The sequence below is a fragment of the Octopus bimaculoides genome, chromosome 4 (genome assembly GCF_046866305.1).
Source record: "Octopus bimaculoides isolate indiv1 chromosome 4, ASM4686630v1, whole genome shotgun sequence".
In the NCBI taxonomy this organism is placed as follows: Eukaryota; Metazoa; Mollusca; class Cephalopoda; order Octopoda; family Octopodidae; genus Octopus; species Octopus bimaculoides.
Genome location: NC_142931.1, coordinates 129,209,115 through 129,225,869, shown reverse-complemented (window position 1 = coordinate 129,225,869; position 16,755 = coordinate 129,209,115). Strand labels below are relative to the sequence as shown.

At 34.4% G+C, this 16,755-nt stretch overlaps 1 protein-coding gene across 1 annotated transcript in view; it reads left to right on the top strand.

Annotated features, from left to right (window-relative positions):
* Nucleotides 1–16,454, top strand: part of LOC106878604 (MTRF1L release factor glutamine methyltransferase) — a 156,829-nt gene extending 140,375 nt beyond the window's left edge. The window contains exon 10 of the mRNA XM_089351441.1: nt 15,930–16,454. The gene's annotated coding sequence lies outside the window, so the exon portion shown is untranslated. The remainder of the gene's footprint in view (nt 1–15,929) is intronic.
* Nucleotides 16,455–16,755: the final 301 nt, after the last annotated feature.

Sequence of the window (16,755 nt, the reverse complement as noted above, 5' to 3'; positions counted from 1 at the left end):
ATTATTAATATTATTATTATTATTATTATTATTATTATTATTATTATTATTATTATTATTATTATTATTATTATTATTATTATTATTATTATTATTATTATTATTATTATTATTATTATTATTATTATTATTATTATTATTATTATTATTATTATTATTATTATTATTATTATTATTATTATTATTATTATTATTATTATTATTATTATTATTATTATTATTATTATTATTATTATTATTATTATTATTATTATTATTATTATTATTATTATTATTATTATTATTATTATTATTATTATTATTATTATTATTATTATTATTATTATTATTATTATTATTATTATTATTATTATTATTATTATTATTATTATTATTATTATTATTATTATTATTATTATTATTATTATTATTATTATTATTATTATTATTATTATTATTATTATTATTATTATTATTATTATTATTATTATTATTATTATTATTATTATTATTATTATTATTATTATTATTATTATTATTATTATTATTATTATTATTATTATTATTATTATTATTATTATTATTATTATTATTATTATTATTATTATTATTATTATTATTATTATTATTATTATTATTATTATTATTATTATTATTATTATTATTATTATTATTATTATTATTATTATTATTATTATGTTTCATTTTCAGACAATCAGTCTTATGAGCAAAGTTCAGTCAATGATTGTTTAGTAATAAAAGTCAAATGAGATTTATTTGCTTCTCATCATTCGTTTATGGCAGAGTAGTAGCTACAGTAGAAGTAATTCATGATGGCATAATTGTAGTGGATGGTAGTCACAGCTGAGATAAATAACAGTGCAGTGAGGTAATGGTAGTGGATGGTAGCTAGAATAGAGTTAGATGATGGTGCTGTGTTCATGTGATGGTAGTGGATTGTTGCTACAGAAGAGATATGTGGTGATGGTATAGATGTATAAAATGGTAAAAGATGGTAGTGAGAGTAGAGGTAGGAGGTAGCAGCTAGAGTAGAGGTAGGGGCTGGTGGTATAGACATGAGATTGTAGTAGATGGTATCTAATTTAGAGGTAGGTTCTGATGATGTGGATGGTAGTGGATAGTAGCTAGATTAGAGGTAGGTTTGGTGGTATGGGCCTGGGATGGCAGTAGATAGTAGTCTGAGTAGTGGTAGGTGATGGTTTTATGTAATATAAGATAACAGTATGATCATGTGATGGTAGGGAATGGTAGATTCGACTGAGGTAAGCAATGTCCATGTGATAGTAGTTACAATAGAGGAAGCTTACGATAGCATGGATATGTCATGTGAGTACCACAATCTGAGAATTCCTCATTACTATGGAATTTCAGTACACTCACCATTAAATGTTACTTTGTCTTCTTCTATTTTGGTTCCATTTATATCTAAGATACCTTATAAGAATGTAATTATATTTCTCTTTCATGATTTTACATCTAGTTTTCCATGATGGTAGCTGTCGGAGAGCATTCACATATAACTTACATTTGAATTAAATGAGTAAGACTTTTATAACTAGACAATATTCTGATCAAAGAGTAACAGCTGGTTGAGTTGATGATAAACCAGTCTATAAGCTGAGAGTTTTATGGTTCAAATACTATCACTGTCGCCTATATGTGTCTGTAGTAAAAGCACTTGATTCTCAGTGGCCGTAATTGTTAACAGGTATCATATCTAGGGACTCTGTAGACCGGAATTGACCAAATGTTTGCACAGGTTTATTCAGACCTGAGCAAAATTTTCATGAAACACTGACTCCCCTCACCTCATACACTCTTGCAAACCCTCACCAACACACACTCCTAGCTTCTCTACCTCCACTCACTTTTACTCACCTCACACTCTGAGGTGCCACCTGGACCCTTCATCAACTCTATCTTTTTCTTCACAGCTCCTACTGATTCATTCTCACTCTCTCCTCTAAATGTGATTAGTCATATATCTCCCCTACAGAAATCTGCTCTTCTCCATTTCCCTTCTCTTGTAAAATAACCATCAACTCCTAACATAAAAATGCTCCACCCTTGGGTTCAAAGAGTTGGCAACCTCAATGGTGCTGGTAGGATGAGAAAGGCACTCAATACATGCTACAAAGTGGTTGATGTTAGGAAGGGCATCCAACCATAGAAACTTTGCCAGAGTAGATACTGGGGCATGATGTAGTTGTTGGACCCATAAAATCTTGTCATGCTGTCCAACTCATGCCAGCATGGATCATGGATGTTAAATGATGATGATGATGATGACGACGACGATGACAATGATGGTAATGATGATGATGACTGTTGCCCATGCATGCAAGTTTCCCCTCTTCACATCACTGGTTTGTCCATGCTCAAATTGGTGTATTTTACGTGCCATCTGCACAAGGAATACAAATAATTATCATTATATTGGAGAGTTTATTGTTTACTTGCTTGTCTCTTAGAAATCAAGAATACCAGGCATTTTTGTCATTCCATTATCAATATATATCACATAAGGGCTGTGGATGATACATTTGACAAAGGTGTTTGGAGAAAATCTCCTTGTAATATTCATTTGTGTCATTTTACATTCTGCTGCATTGTGAAATTCCTTTTGTCATATAGAGGACAAAGACAACTCACCTACATAGATGCTATTGGGAGAAACAAATATCATGAAATTGACCTAACAAAGCCAATAAGGGACAGATTCTTGGCATGGCATACTGAAATAGTTCTAATTGTGGCTGTTTGAATCTTTCTAAGGCCAGCTTTGCTTTTCATTCTTCTAGAGTTGATCAATTAAGTACTAGTTAAGTACTGAAAATTATTTAATCAGCAATATCCAATCCCATACACTTGTGGTTTTGTGTCTAAATAAGCAATCACTATATTATATCAATATAATTAGATGAACCACTTATTCACATCGATACTTGGAGTGTTTCAAACTGAAGAAGTACATCTGGACAGCAATAAGTTTTCTTGAAATTGGTTGTTCCAGGGAATTAGAAAGCAATTATAAAACCATAAAGTTAGCTGATTAGGGTGAGTAGAATTGAAAGAAAGCTAATGTTGTATGAAATCAATGTTAAACAAGCTGAAACAGTTCATCAACCCTGTTAAACATCAAGTGAAGTGGAACAAAGTGAGAGTAAAGATAATCTAATCTAAAGAAAATAATTTCCACCAAGTTCTGTCTCTTTAAAGATAATTATAAAAATATCAGACATCAGTATTTTAGTGACTGCCACAAATATTTGTCCAGATGATTTTTTTTTTTATGGTAACATTGACAGCAGTTTGATCTTATTATGAAAGGGTTGGCAAGAGAAAATGCTAAGTGAAGAACAAAGGGGGAATTTATGTTTCATTTCTAATAACAACAAAGATGAAATAGGATTTCATTTAAGATGCGAGCTGTTGAGTCATTAATATCTTGAGTTTGTGGTGATGGATAGCTGTGTCTAAGGAGTCAATCCCTTTGTACTTTTGTAACCATTGAGAGTGGTCAACTAATTTGATGATCAATATCCAACATATAAACTTTGTGAGGGAGCCTCTATGTTGTTGTTTGGCTTGCTTGAAATAGCAGCTAAATCTCCCTCAGATCACACCTTAATATCTTAAAAAGGAACTTGTTGGATAATGTGGTCTTTGGTAGGGAATGGGTTCCCTTGGAACATAGGAAGAAGATAGGGTAGTCATGGTTGGAATGCCTTTGATCATAGTTCTTCCAAATGAGGGTTGACCTGCAGCTAACCACCACCACCACCACTATCAATATTGTTCCTGCCACCACCACCACCACCATCAAGGACCTGGAGAAAAGCATTTACTGATGATGAGGAAAAACTGATGCAGAAAACTATTCAAGCCACTCAGCAAAATTTCATGTTAATTTATATTCTATTGGGTTGTCCAGAAAGTTTGTGCCGATTATTAAAGGAAAGAAAAAGGTCAATAAATACTTGCCATTACTCGCCAGGCATGCTAACTATTCTGCCAGCTTGCTGCCTTAAAAAACTATCATGTAATGACATGACAAGGAGACACAAAGACACAAATATTGTGATAATGAGGATTCCTTAAATTCTGGTTGACCTAAATTCATAAATATTCTTTTCTACTCTAGGCACAAAACCCAAAAATTTTGGGGAGGGAAGTCAGTAGAATTTGAACTCAGAATGTAAAGACAGACAAAATACTACTAAGAATTGCACCCAGTTTCTGCCAGCTCGCTGCCCTTAAATTCAAAAACATTGTAATGACTAGATTCTTTAAATTCTGGATTGCGAAGAATTTTGTAATGTAGTTAAACCAATCCTCTATTTTTACTGCTAATTCATGATCCTATCTTTTTAAATAAGGAATAAATATCAAAGCTGTGATCAATATGTATTGGAAATAAATGTCAGGTTACCCAATATATGAATATATTGTGTTTTACATTTTTAATCAAACAAATATGAACCCTTTTGTTGCACAATGCATCTCCATCTTTCCTTTAACTTGAAAATTTCCTCTTCCCAGAATTGAAGTGGTTTAATGGCAAAGAATTCATCAAGGTATCTTTTTACGTCATCCAAAGAATTGAAATTTTTACCATTAAGACTATTCTGCAGAGACCTGAATAAGTGGAAATCCGAAGGAGCAATATTGGGTGAAGACGGAGGGTGGAGTAACACAACCCAGCCGAGCTGCAGAAATTTTTGTCTGGTTCCCAAAGAAACGTGTGGTCTTGCATTATCATGTTGGAAAACAACACCCTTCCTGTTGGTCAATTCTGAAGGTTTCTCTAGTAATAATAATGGCTTCTAATTTAGTCAAAACACCAACAATTCTATATATACATGTGGGGATTTATAACTAGCTAAACAGATATATCTTGGTGGAAAATGTATAAGCTTGAGAGCCAATGAGAGAGCAAGTCTTTGTATGGTCACCTTGACCTGCTAAAAATACCAACAAAATCACCTTCAAATCATCTCAATTTACTATCAAATAAATGGAAAAGAGAAAAAGGGACATATTGATAATGTAGACTATGAGATAAATAAAACGTAGAATGATCATGATTAGAAATCTTTGATCATAGATTTCACTGATATCATAGTTGACCTGGAGTCTAAATAATATAAGAAATAATTAGATATACTTTATACTATGTGTAACATGTTATATCTTACATGTAGTTTATAGCATATCTAGTTAATATCTTTTATATATAACATAATACATATATATATGTATATATATATATATATATGCCATTATTATGATTGACCGTTGACTGAACACTATTCAATTTTTTTTCTCCGTGTTTTTCTCCTTGTCTCTGTATTCTTTCTGTTGAAGAGCGTAGCTCGAAACGTCAAAGACTTTCCGTATTCCCGAGCGTCATACTAATATATACTTTTGTTATTTACATCACCTGTCCTCGTCTGTTGTTATTATTTGTATATTCTCCCATATATATAATTACACACACACATGCACACGCACATATACACACACTCATGCACACACACACACACACACACACACACACACACACACGTGTATGTATGTATATTATATACTGTTTAGTTGTTAATGTATGATGTATATTACATAGATAATCAGATATATTATATAACATTATACAGCATTATAAATTAGATATACAAGCAAACATGGCAGCCTTTACATTGCTTCATTAGGATTGATCTGTTGCGCAACAACAACAGCAACAACAACATGTTTAAGCAGTTTTAATAGCCAAGAAAATTTATGGGTTTTTTGCAGTAAAGTTCTACAGTTTGATCAGAATAATTCATATGATAGGCTTAATTACAATCAATACACCTACACAACGTTGAGCATTAAAAATCAAATTAGTAAACCGTAGTATATTTATGTTAACATTGTGCAATGTGATCAGAACAACTCATACAATACATTATGATGAATATACCTATACAGGCAGCAAGCTGGTCAAATCACTAGCACACTTGGTGAAATACTTAGCAGTATTTTATCTGTCCTTATGTTCTGTGTGTGTGCAACTTTGTAAATGAGCATCATCATAACTATCAAGGTGGTTCATTTTTCTGTCTCCTGTAAAAAACACATGTTTGGCCTTGGGGAAATAAAATAGTAGCTTGCTTGAAAAGAGGTAAGGGTTGGCAACAGGAAAGGTATCCAGTAGTAGAAAATCTGCCTCAATAAGCTTCATCTGATTCATGTCAAGCATGTTAAATGATGACGATGATGATGATGATGAAAGTACAGTCTGGTTAATGTATACGTTGTACTACTGAATATTTACGTACAATGTCTATCCCGAGAGTTTTATGCCATAATAAGACTATAAATTTTAAATGTATGAACATATCTTAGTATTCTGAATTTATAAATTTTCACGAAATATTGCTTTATTAGGAATTTCTAAACATTTATTAAATTATCAAACTAACATTATTAGAGAAATTGGCTGGCCCTCATGTGAGTTAAGAAAGACGTTTCTATTTGGCTGAGATGTTTCTGCTTGGCATCATGACAGCTGGGGAGAAATAAACTTTACAGAGTATACAGAATAATGATGAATTAAAGTTAGCTTTAGCTTGTTCAATACCTAAGTTCTTTTGCTATGATCTTAGGTTCTGTCAGTCAAATTTTATTTCACAGTTAGAATTTGCAAAAGTGTTAGAGCAAGTGCCTTGTAGTATTTGTTCGAATAGTTTAAGTTCTAAGGTCAAAACCTGGTGAGTTCAACTTTGCCTTATATGCTTCTGGCATCATTGTCTTCGTCGTTGTTGTTGTTGTCATTGTCGTCATCATTATTGTCATCATCGTCGTCATTGTTGTCATCATCGTCGTCATTGTCATTGTCATCGTCATCGTCATCGCTGGCGTCATCATCGTCGTCATTGTCATCGTCATTGTCATCATTGTTGTCATCGTCATTGTCATCATTGTTGTCATCATCATTATTGCCGTTGTTGTTGTTGTCGTTCTTGTTGTAATTGTCATCGTCGTAGTTGTCATCGTCATTTTAACATCCACTTTTCCATACTTGCATCGGTTGATCAAAATTTGTTTTGGTGGATTTTCTACAGCTGGATGCCCTTCCTGTCACCAACCCTCACCTGTTTTCAAGTAAGGTAATATTTCCCCATGGCCAGGTGAGTTTCATGGAAGACTAGGAACAAAGGACACTGCTTGCAGGATGGAGATATTTTACAACTTTTACATGCGATATCAAGAGTAAGACACACACACACACACACACACACGCACACACACACACACACACACACACACACACACACACACACACACACACACACACACACACCACATATATGATGGGCTGCTTTCAGTTTCCCTCTACCAAATCCACAGTAAGTACCAGTCCAGGGCAGTGACTGGTGGGATTGTTATTATAACATTGGAAAAGATGCCTTGTGGTATTTATTCTAACTTTTTTATGTTCCAGTTTCATCTGTGATGACATGGGTTCCAAGGTGCATCAGCCCTTGCATTTGCCTTGGACAACATCAGTGGCATAGTTAGGACAGTCCAACTACATGTTTAACAACTGGTTTTGCATAAAAACGACTTGCCCTGTCTAACCTTCATATATATATATATATATGTTTGTATTTGTGTAACTGTGTTTGTCTCTCCACCATCTCTTGACAACCAATGCTGGTGTGTTTACATCCCTGTAACTTAGCAGTTTGGCAAAACACACTGATAGAATAAGTATTAGGCTTACAATGCACAAGTCCTGGGATTGGTTTGTTCGACTAATGGTGGTGCTCCAGCATTGCCACAGTCAAATGACTGAAACAAGTAAAAGAATAAAAGAATAGATATATATATATATATACACACACACATATGCATACAGAGGGAGAGAGAGAAATAGAGAGAGAGAGAAAGAGGGAGAGAGAGAAAGAGGGAGAGAGAGAAAGAGGGAGAGAGAGAAAGAGGGAGAGAGAGAATATGTCTCTGAGTGCATGTGTTCATACATATAAGGTGTTGACAGAAAGTCTTTTACAGAAACAACCAGTATCACAAGTATCTTTGGAAATTAAAAGGGACAGTTCCAAAGAATTCACTGCTCTCTACTTTGTGCTGCTATTTGGAACAAAGTATCAATATAAAGAATTATATCTTTGATATGTATCTCATAAACCTGAAATTAATATTGGAAATGTCTGACAACTGTATCAATCTCCTAGGAAAATATTATCTCTGAATTTTGGCACCATATGTATTAAGCTGCACTGGCAAATATATATTTATACACACACACACACACTCACATGCACGCACATATATGTGTGTGTGTGTGTGTGTGTGTGTATGTATAAATATATATTTGCCAGTGCAGCTTAATATATATATATATATATATATATATATATATATATATATATATATATATATATATATATATATATATATATATATATATAATATATATATATATATATATATATATATATATATATATATACATTCATACATACATACATACATACGTTCATACATACATATATACATATGTAGATATATTTAATTGCTTTCTCATAATGAATTCTTAGACTGGAAAGTAACAAAAATACAATTACTGTCATGATATCGATTTCTTATGATTAAGCATATTGGTTGTTGTTGTTGTTGTTGTTACTGTTGATGCTAAACCTGAAGCCTACTCTGGTTAAACAGACCTATGATTGAAGTCATTCCAACCATGACCGTCCCATCATTTTGTATGTCTAAGATTACATTTGTGAAGTGTCATCATCATCATTGTTGTCCTCATCATCGTTGTTGTCATTGTTATCCTTATCCTCCTCTTCTTCATCATCATCATCATCATCATCATCATCACCACCATTTTCATACTTTTTTAATGTCCACTCTTTCATGCTTGTTGGGTCAGATGAAACGTGTTGAGATAGATTTTCTATGATCAATGCCCCTCCTGTCCCCAACCCTCACTGGTTTCAAGCAAAGCTATATTTCACCATGACTGGGCATGATGTCATAGAAGATTTGAAATGGATTTCACTCCTTTATTATGGTCCCCCATTCATTTATTAGGTTGTCAAGAAAGTTCTTGTGGAATTTTAAATTTTGGTATTAAATGATGTATTTTCAAATTAATTTTCGTTAAATTACTTCGACTTTATATATCATTTTAAAGCCCATTTTTCGCTTTATCTAATCATGTTACTCTTTTTCTTTTTGAATAATTAGGCCATTTTTTCTGGAACGTTGAATACAACATGGACAAAAAGAAAATTTGCACAATTTTCTTATTCCAGTTCAAGCTAGGCCGAAAAGCTGCTGAAACAGCTCGCGATATCAACGATTCCTTTGGCCCAGGAACCACTAATGAACATACAGCACAATGGTGGCTCAAGAAACTTCGTAGCGGTGACGAGTCTTGACGATGATAAGCATAGTGGTCGGCCATTGCATGTTGACAATGATCAACTAAGAGCCTTAATGGAAGCCAATTCACACACAAATGTTCAAGAGCTTGCTTCTGAATTAGACATAATGTATGCAACAATTTCCAACTGCTTGAAAGAGATTGGAAAAACAAAAATACGTCAGAAATGGGTGCCGCACAAATTGACCGACAACCAATTTGCTTGACTAAAAGCGGTGCTCTAGCAGGGCTGCAGTCAAATGACTGAAACAAGCAAAAGAGCAAAGATCATATTTTGATAATTAAACATTATAAGGTATTGTGTAATAAATTGTTATATTTTGTGTATTGTAGAATTATAACCAATTCATTGCTCATAAGTTTTATTGGTAAAATCTTACATGGACCCCCAAGGATCATATGAACCCTTGTTGAGAACCACTGATTTACAACTGTCATGTAAGTGGAGGCATGTACCTTAGTGGTTGGGGCATTGGACTCATGATCATAAGATGGTGGTTTCGATTCCTGGACTGGGCGATATATTGTGGTGTTGAGCAAAACACTTCATTTCACATTGCTCCAGTCCACTCAGCTGGCAAAAATGAGTAATCCTGTGATGGACTGGCATCCCATCTAAGTGGGGAATTTATACGCCATGGAGACCAGGAAACTGGCCCTTATGAGTTGCCATGACTGGAAAAGGTAAAAAAAAAATAACTATCATGTAATTCTTTCTACTATAGACACAAGGTCTGAAATTTTGGTGGAGGGGACTAATTGAATACATTGACCTAGTATTTCACTGGTACTTAATTTATTGACCCCAAAAGGATGAAAAGCAAACTCGACCTCAGTAGAATTTGAACTCTGGACGTAGCAGCAGGCAAACTACTGCTAAGCATTTCGCCAGGCATGCTAACGATTCTGCCAGCTTGCTGCCTTAAAAAACTATCATGTAATAACATGACAAGGAGACACAAATATTGTGATAATGAGGATTCCTTAAATTCTGGTTGACCTAAATTCATAAATATTCTTTTCTACTCTAGGCACAAAACCCAAAAATTTTGGGGAGGGAAGTCAGTAGAATTTGAACTCAGAATGTAAGGACAGACAAAATACTACTAAGAATTGCACCCAGTTTCTGCCAGCTCGCTGCCCTTAAATTCATAAACATTGTAATGACTAGATTCTTTAAATTCTGGATTGCGAAAAATTTTGTAATGTAGTTAAACCAATCCCCTATTTTTACTGCTAATTCATGATCCTATCTTTTTAAATAAGGAATAAATATCAAAGCTGTGATCAATATGTATTGGAAATAAATGTCAGGTTACCCAATATATGAATATATTGTGTTTTACTTGACAAAATGTTGCCAGTAGAACTACAAAGAACTGTATAGCATAATGGAAATGATTTTACCAATATTTGCAAATGTCTTCCAATTCTAAAACAAATCATTGATGAACAATCAACTTATCTGATGGTAGTTCTTCATCTAGATTTTCTTTTGTACTGCTTTAAGTCAATTTTTTTTTCTGTTCTAATATGGTTGAAATATTTGTTTTTCATTTGTAGCTATTATTATTATTGTAGAAATGGCGTCATTCTTATTACTAAGCACTCATCTGAGGTATTGTAGTGGAAGCTATTGTCAACCAGGAAGACTGAAGCAGTAAGAGTTGTGCAACGCTGCTTTCATAACAATATCATGTAGGTAACTATTGAAGTTGTATAGCTAGAGTGTGTACCAGTTGTGGTAGCCCTTGGGCTTTGCTCAGCCCACCACCTCAGGGATTTTTAAAAAACCAAATGGTTATGAGGGTGCAGCTGCATGGCAAGGAGCTTGCTTACCAACCACATGACTCCAGGTTCAGTCCCACTGCATGGCACCTTCGGTAAGTGTCTTTTACTGTAACCTTGGGCTGACCAAAGCCTTGTGAATCAGTGCTGGATTAACCATTAAGGAAAATAAGCACGTGCTTAGGTCATCAAGGGAAGGAGGGGGCACCACAAAAATAGTAAATGGTTTATGGCACAAAAGAAATCATCACCACCACCTCCACCAGGGAGAGAAAGAGAAAGAGAGACAAAAAAGAGAGAGATAAAGGAAGAAAGGGAGAGAGAGAGAGAGAAAAGGAGAGTGAGAGAGAAAGAAAGGGAGAGTGAGAGAGAAAGAAAGGGAGAGAGAGAGAGAAAAGGGGAGTGAGAGAGAAAGAAAGGGAGAGTGAGAGAGAAAGAAAGGGAGAGAGAGAGAGGGGGAGAGAAAGAAAGAAAGAAAGAAAGAAAGAGAGAGAGAGAGAAAGAGAGAGAAAGGGAGAGAGGGAGAGAAAGAAAGAGAGAGAGAGGGAGAGAAAGAGAAAGAGAGAGAGAGAAAGAGAAAGACAAAAAAGGGAGAGATAAAGGGAGAAAGGGAGAGAAGGAGAGAGAGAGAAAGAGGGAAAGAGAGAGAGAGAAAGAGGGAAAGAGAGAGAGAGAAAGAGGGAAAGAGAGAGAGAGAAAGAGAGATATGAAGTCAAGGGACACAGTGAATATGAGAGCAGTGTTTCTCAACCAGGGCCCATAAGGCCTTTGGGTGTCCGTATGGCCCTTAGGGGTCTATTTTGTTGTTAAAATTTATCTGCAATGAATTGCTAATACTTTTACAATACACAAAATATTTTAATTAATTTTTTTTTTATACAATTCCTAATAATATTTAATTATAAAACTACACTAAGATTTTTCTTTTATATACATTGACTGGCAATGGAGTAAAATATAATCAAAGGGTGTATACACACTGAGAACCACTGAGCTAGAGGAACAAAAAAAAAAAAGAGGTGTGGGGGCTAGGTAAGTGTAATAGGGTGAAAATAAGGAAAAAAAAAAACAATAATTGGGAAGGCCATGGTTGGAAGGCTTTTGATCATAGTTCTGCTCTGATGGAGCAGAACTATGATCAAATTCGATGAAGGAGTTAAACAAGAATATTAGCAACAATAACAACAATATCAACAACAACAACAGCAACAGATGCAGCAGCAGCAGTAGCAGTAGTAGTAGTAGTGTCAACAAATTAGTTAAACCAATTATTTAAACAATTAATCACTATGAAATTCGCACTACTTTGATATCCAACAATTTTGTATGTTAACATTTCCTCTCGGAAAATCAGACAAAGCAATTAAGTAAATATTTCTTGATTCCAGTCATCAAAATACATAATTATTTCAATATTACAAACTACCGCCAACACTACCGCCGCCACTGCCACCTCCTCACCACCATACAACTACAGCAGCGTCACTGCCATCATCACCATCATCGTCATCACCACTATCCCCGCCATCACCACAACCACCTTCATCACAACCGCTACTACCATCACGACCACAACAGCAGCAGTTTTACCACCACTACCACCACTGCTGCAAGCACCAACCATTGCTACCACTGTCATCACCTCTGCTGTTACCTTCATCACTACCGTCACCACCATTATCAACATCACCACAACCAATACCACCACCACCACCACCACCACCAACACTACTACTATCACCACCACCACTATCACCACCCGACTACCACTATCACCACCACCGTCAATACCACCATCACCACCACAGCTATCACCACCCGACTACCACTATCACCACCACCGTCAATACCACCATCACCACCACCACTATCACCACCCGACTACCACTATCACCACCACCGTCAATACCACCATCACCACCACAGCTATCACCACCACCACCACTGCCACCACCACTGCCGCCGCCACCACCATCACAGTGATATGGTGAGGGATTACTGTATATTGTTGTGTGCATTGTTACACATGATTTCAAGTTGGCAAGCTGGCAGAATCATTAACATGTTGGACAGAATGCTTAGTGGTATTTTGCCCATTGCTACGTTCTAAGTTCAAATTCTGCCGAAGTCGATTTTGCCTTTCATCCATTCAGGGCCAATAAATTAAGTACCGGTGGAACCATGGGCTCGATGTAATTGACTTAATCCCCTCCCCTTGTGACAAAAATTTGAATTTGAAATCATAATTACACATGATTGCAAAAATAACTATTGAGATTCTTCATAAATTGTGTTTATAATAATATTTATTAAATTTTTCTATCATAAATTTTATCAAATTTTATTATTTTTGATTTCTATTGATCATTTATTAATCTTCATGTGTATTGTCTCCGAGTTGAAATTTGAACTGAAAGGAAAAGATGGGATGGGCACAGCTCAAACACTTATTCTTATTAATGTGAAAAATCTCTGAATCCATAAAAAATAGGATGATTATTGTTGAAAATTTCTGATTCCATTAAAAAGACAAGATGATTGAATGTTTTCATTCTTGCTAATGTGAAAAAATTTTCTAATTCTATAAAATAGATGGGATGGACATAGTTGGGATGTTTTCATTTATACTAACATTTGATAAATTGATTAATAATTTCTGTTTCCTTGCGGTCTTGAGCATTGAAATTTGCATATTTTTAGAGTATGTGCAAAGAATGAAGTGAATTGGGCTGTTTAAGTTTTGTTCAATTTCTATTTCAGATGATTAAGTAAAGGATACAAATAAAAGCGGGAAGATCAGATGACAAGAAGTAAAACTGGTATAGAATATGAGGTCTCCCATGCTCACTCACATACTGTGCACCTCTGCTCCTCTGTGTCTTGTGTTGCCAGACCACTGCTTTAAACCATGGCATGATGACAGCCATAAGTCACTTACTGAAACAGGAATGTAACAGAGAAAAGAAAAAGCAGCAAATTATCCCTCTCTGTCATCTTGCTGTCCATTTTTCCTATGATGCTATTACTGTTGTCAGTTGACATTTGCTCTGTGAGTTGTCAAACAAGTGTTTGTGCTGACCAGTGGAGGTGCCATCATGGGGCATTTACATGTGGCTGGATAGTCAACATGACTCTGCACTTTCTGCTTTCCTCTTTCAGCTTTGCATTGCTGTTCACTGCTCCTGACTCAGATGAGACTACTCTACAATCTTAATCCTCTGCTTGTCCTGTGAATCACATGTCACATATAAGGCATATTTCCCTGGCGTCCATACATTGTATATGTTACACATTCCCAATTTTTTTAACCACCAGTGTAGCTTTGGATTTATGAAAGAAAAGCTTTATATTACTCAGAACATCTGAAACAAAAACTAACTAAAAGTTTGAAAACATGCATGGACATTTAGAATAAAGTTATGAAAATGCTTTGGACAGGCAATAGGTTAAGCAGAAGAAAAGAAACCAGCATATGAATGAGGAGAAATCCCAATACTGAATTTTGTGACAAAGGTGATAGCTTTGAATTTACTGTTCTTGTTTCATACAGCTATAAATAAAACATCTTACCATTTTAAAGACGAGCAAACTGGCATTTAACCTTCATATTTATCCATTCTTTAATTGATACCCTATATCGTCTGTATGTCTGACTTTACCAACTATTTTAATGTTTTCTTTTGTCATTATAGTGAGAGATTCTGGCTGCTATTTTTATGTTTTCTTTTGTCATTATAGTGAGAGATTCTGGCTGCTATTTTAACGTTTTCTTTTGTCATTATAGTGAAAGATTTTGGCTGATTTTTTATCATACTAAAAGGTTTATTATCTTGGTATTCATTATAAATGGATTTCATCTGAACACACACACACACACACACATACATAAAATACACATCTATCTGTCTGTTTCTCTAGCTGTATATATATAGGCACAAGTATGGCCAAGGTGCAGATGTGCCTGTGTGCAAGTGATAAGAAGTTTGTTTTCCAATCACATGGTTCTAGTTTGAGTCTTCGAAATCATTTGGGCAGAAAAAATACTAATTCTGCAGACGAGGCTAGAACAGTACTGAAGAATTTTTTCCCACATGGACAAGTGAAATTTGGAAGTTGGGCCTTACAAGTCTACCAGATAGATGGAAGAGCATTGTAGAAAATGAAGGACAGTATATTTTAGATTAAAAAAGAACTTTATTTATCTTAATTTTTAAAAATAAAGGAAGTATAAAAAAAACTGCATTATTTATGGGATGACCCAATATTATCTGTTCAACTGTATCAAAGATACATTTTTATCTCAGCAAACACACACATTCATAAATTCATAATATATATATATATATATATATATATATATATATATATATATATATCACCCATGCTGGCATGGAAGGCAGATGTTAAATGATGATGATGATATATATATATATATATATATATATATATATATATATATATACATATATATGTATGTATGTATGTATGTATGTATAAACACATGCATACATATTAGGTTGTCAGATGAATTCATTTGTTTCTTTCCCATGTTTTTTAAGTTAATGTGAAAAATATTTTTACTATAGTGTTTTATGGCTTTGTTTTTTCTAACTCTATTCTTTCTCTACAACCTTTGTTTACTGTTTCTGAAATTTGAATAAACTTTAACTCTTTTCAGACATACATGGAGTGCCAAGTAGAAAACAAAAAAAACCCCCCCAAAAAAACAGCATCTTCAACACCTACTTCTCTTTGCTTTCAGTCAAGGTTCCAAAGCTACCAAAACTGCTCAAGATATGCGTACAGAGAAGGCACTATTACTGAAAAAAACTACACAGAATTGGTTTTCCATATTTCAAGGAGGGGAAATTTGACCCCATAGAGTCTCTGCATTCTAGTCAATCTGTTCAATTCAATGAGAATTGATTGAACAAACTTATCTATGAGGATTCATGCCTGTCTACTTGGGAATTGGTCCAGCAAATGTTATGCTCTCATAATATCATCATCTGTCACCTTCACTGGATAGGTAAGGTCAGAGCTGGATCAAGACCCACAGAGGCCCTATCTAAGCACTTACAGGATTAAGATCCATAGAGGCCCTATCTAAGCACTTGAAAGATTTTGGTGCCCCCTTATGTATGTAATTCAAAACTATAAACAATAATAAACCATAAAATAAATTTTAAGCTTTCAAAGTGAGCAGGCTGTTGTGTTGATTTGATGCACTGGAACCCTTGTTGTTATAACTGACAAGGGTCAGTTTATTAAGTTTAATAAAGGGCAGGATGTTACTGCTTGGAACAATTTTTATAATGAGTCTGCTGGATCAGGGTTGACTTGGGGCTAAACACCTATGAAATATCTACAGTGTTATATAAACTCATGGTCTACAGTTTAATTGTCCAATACTTGTGTTATTTTATCTAAGAAATTGGTCACAACTAAAGTTGTATTTCTCACACAGCTGCATTAAACTTCCATCCATCTTGCATATAAAGTGA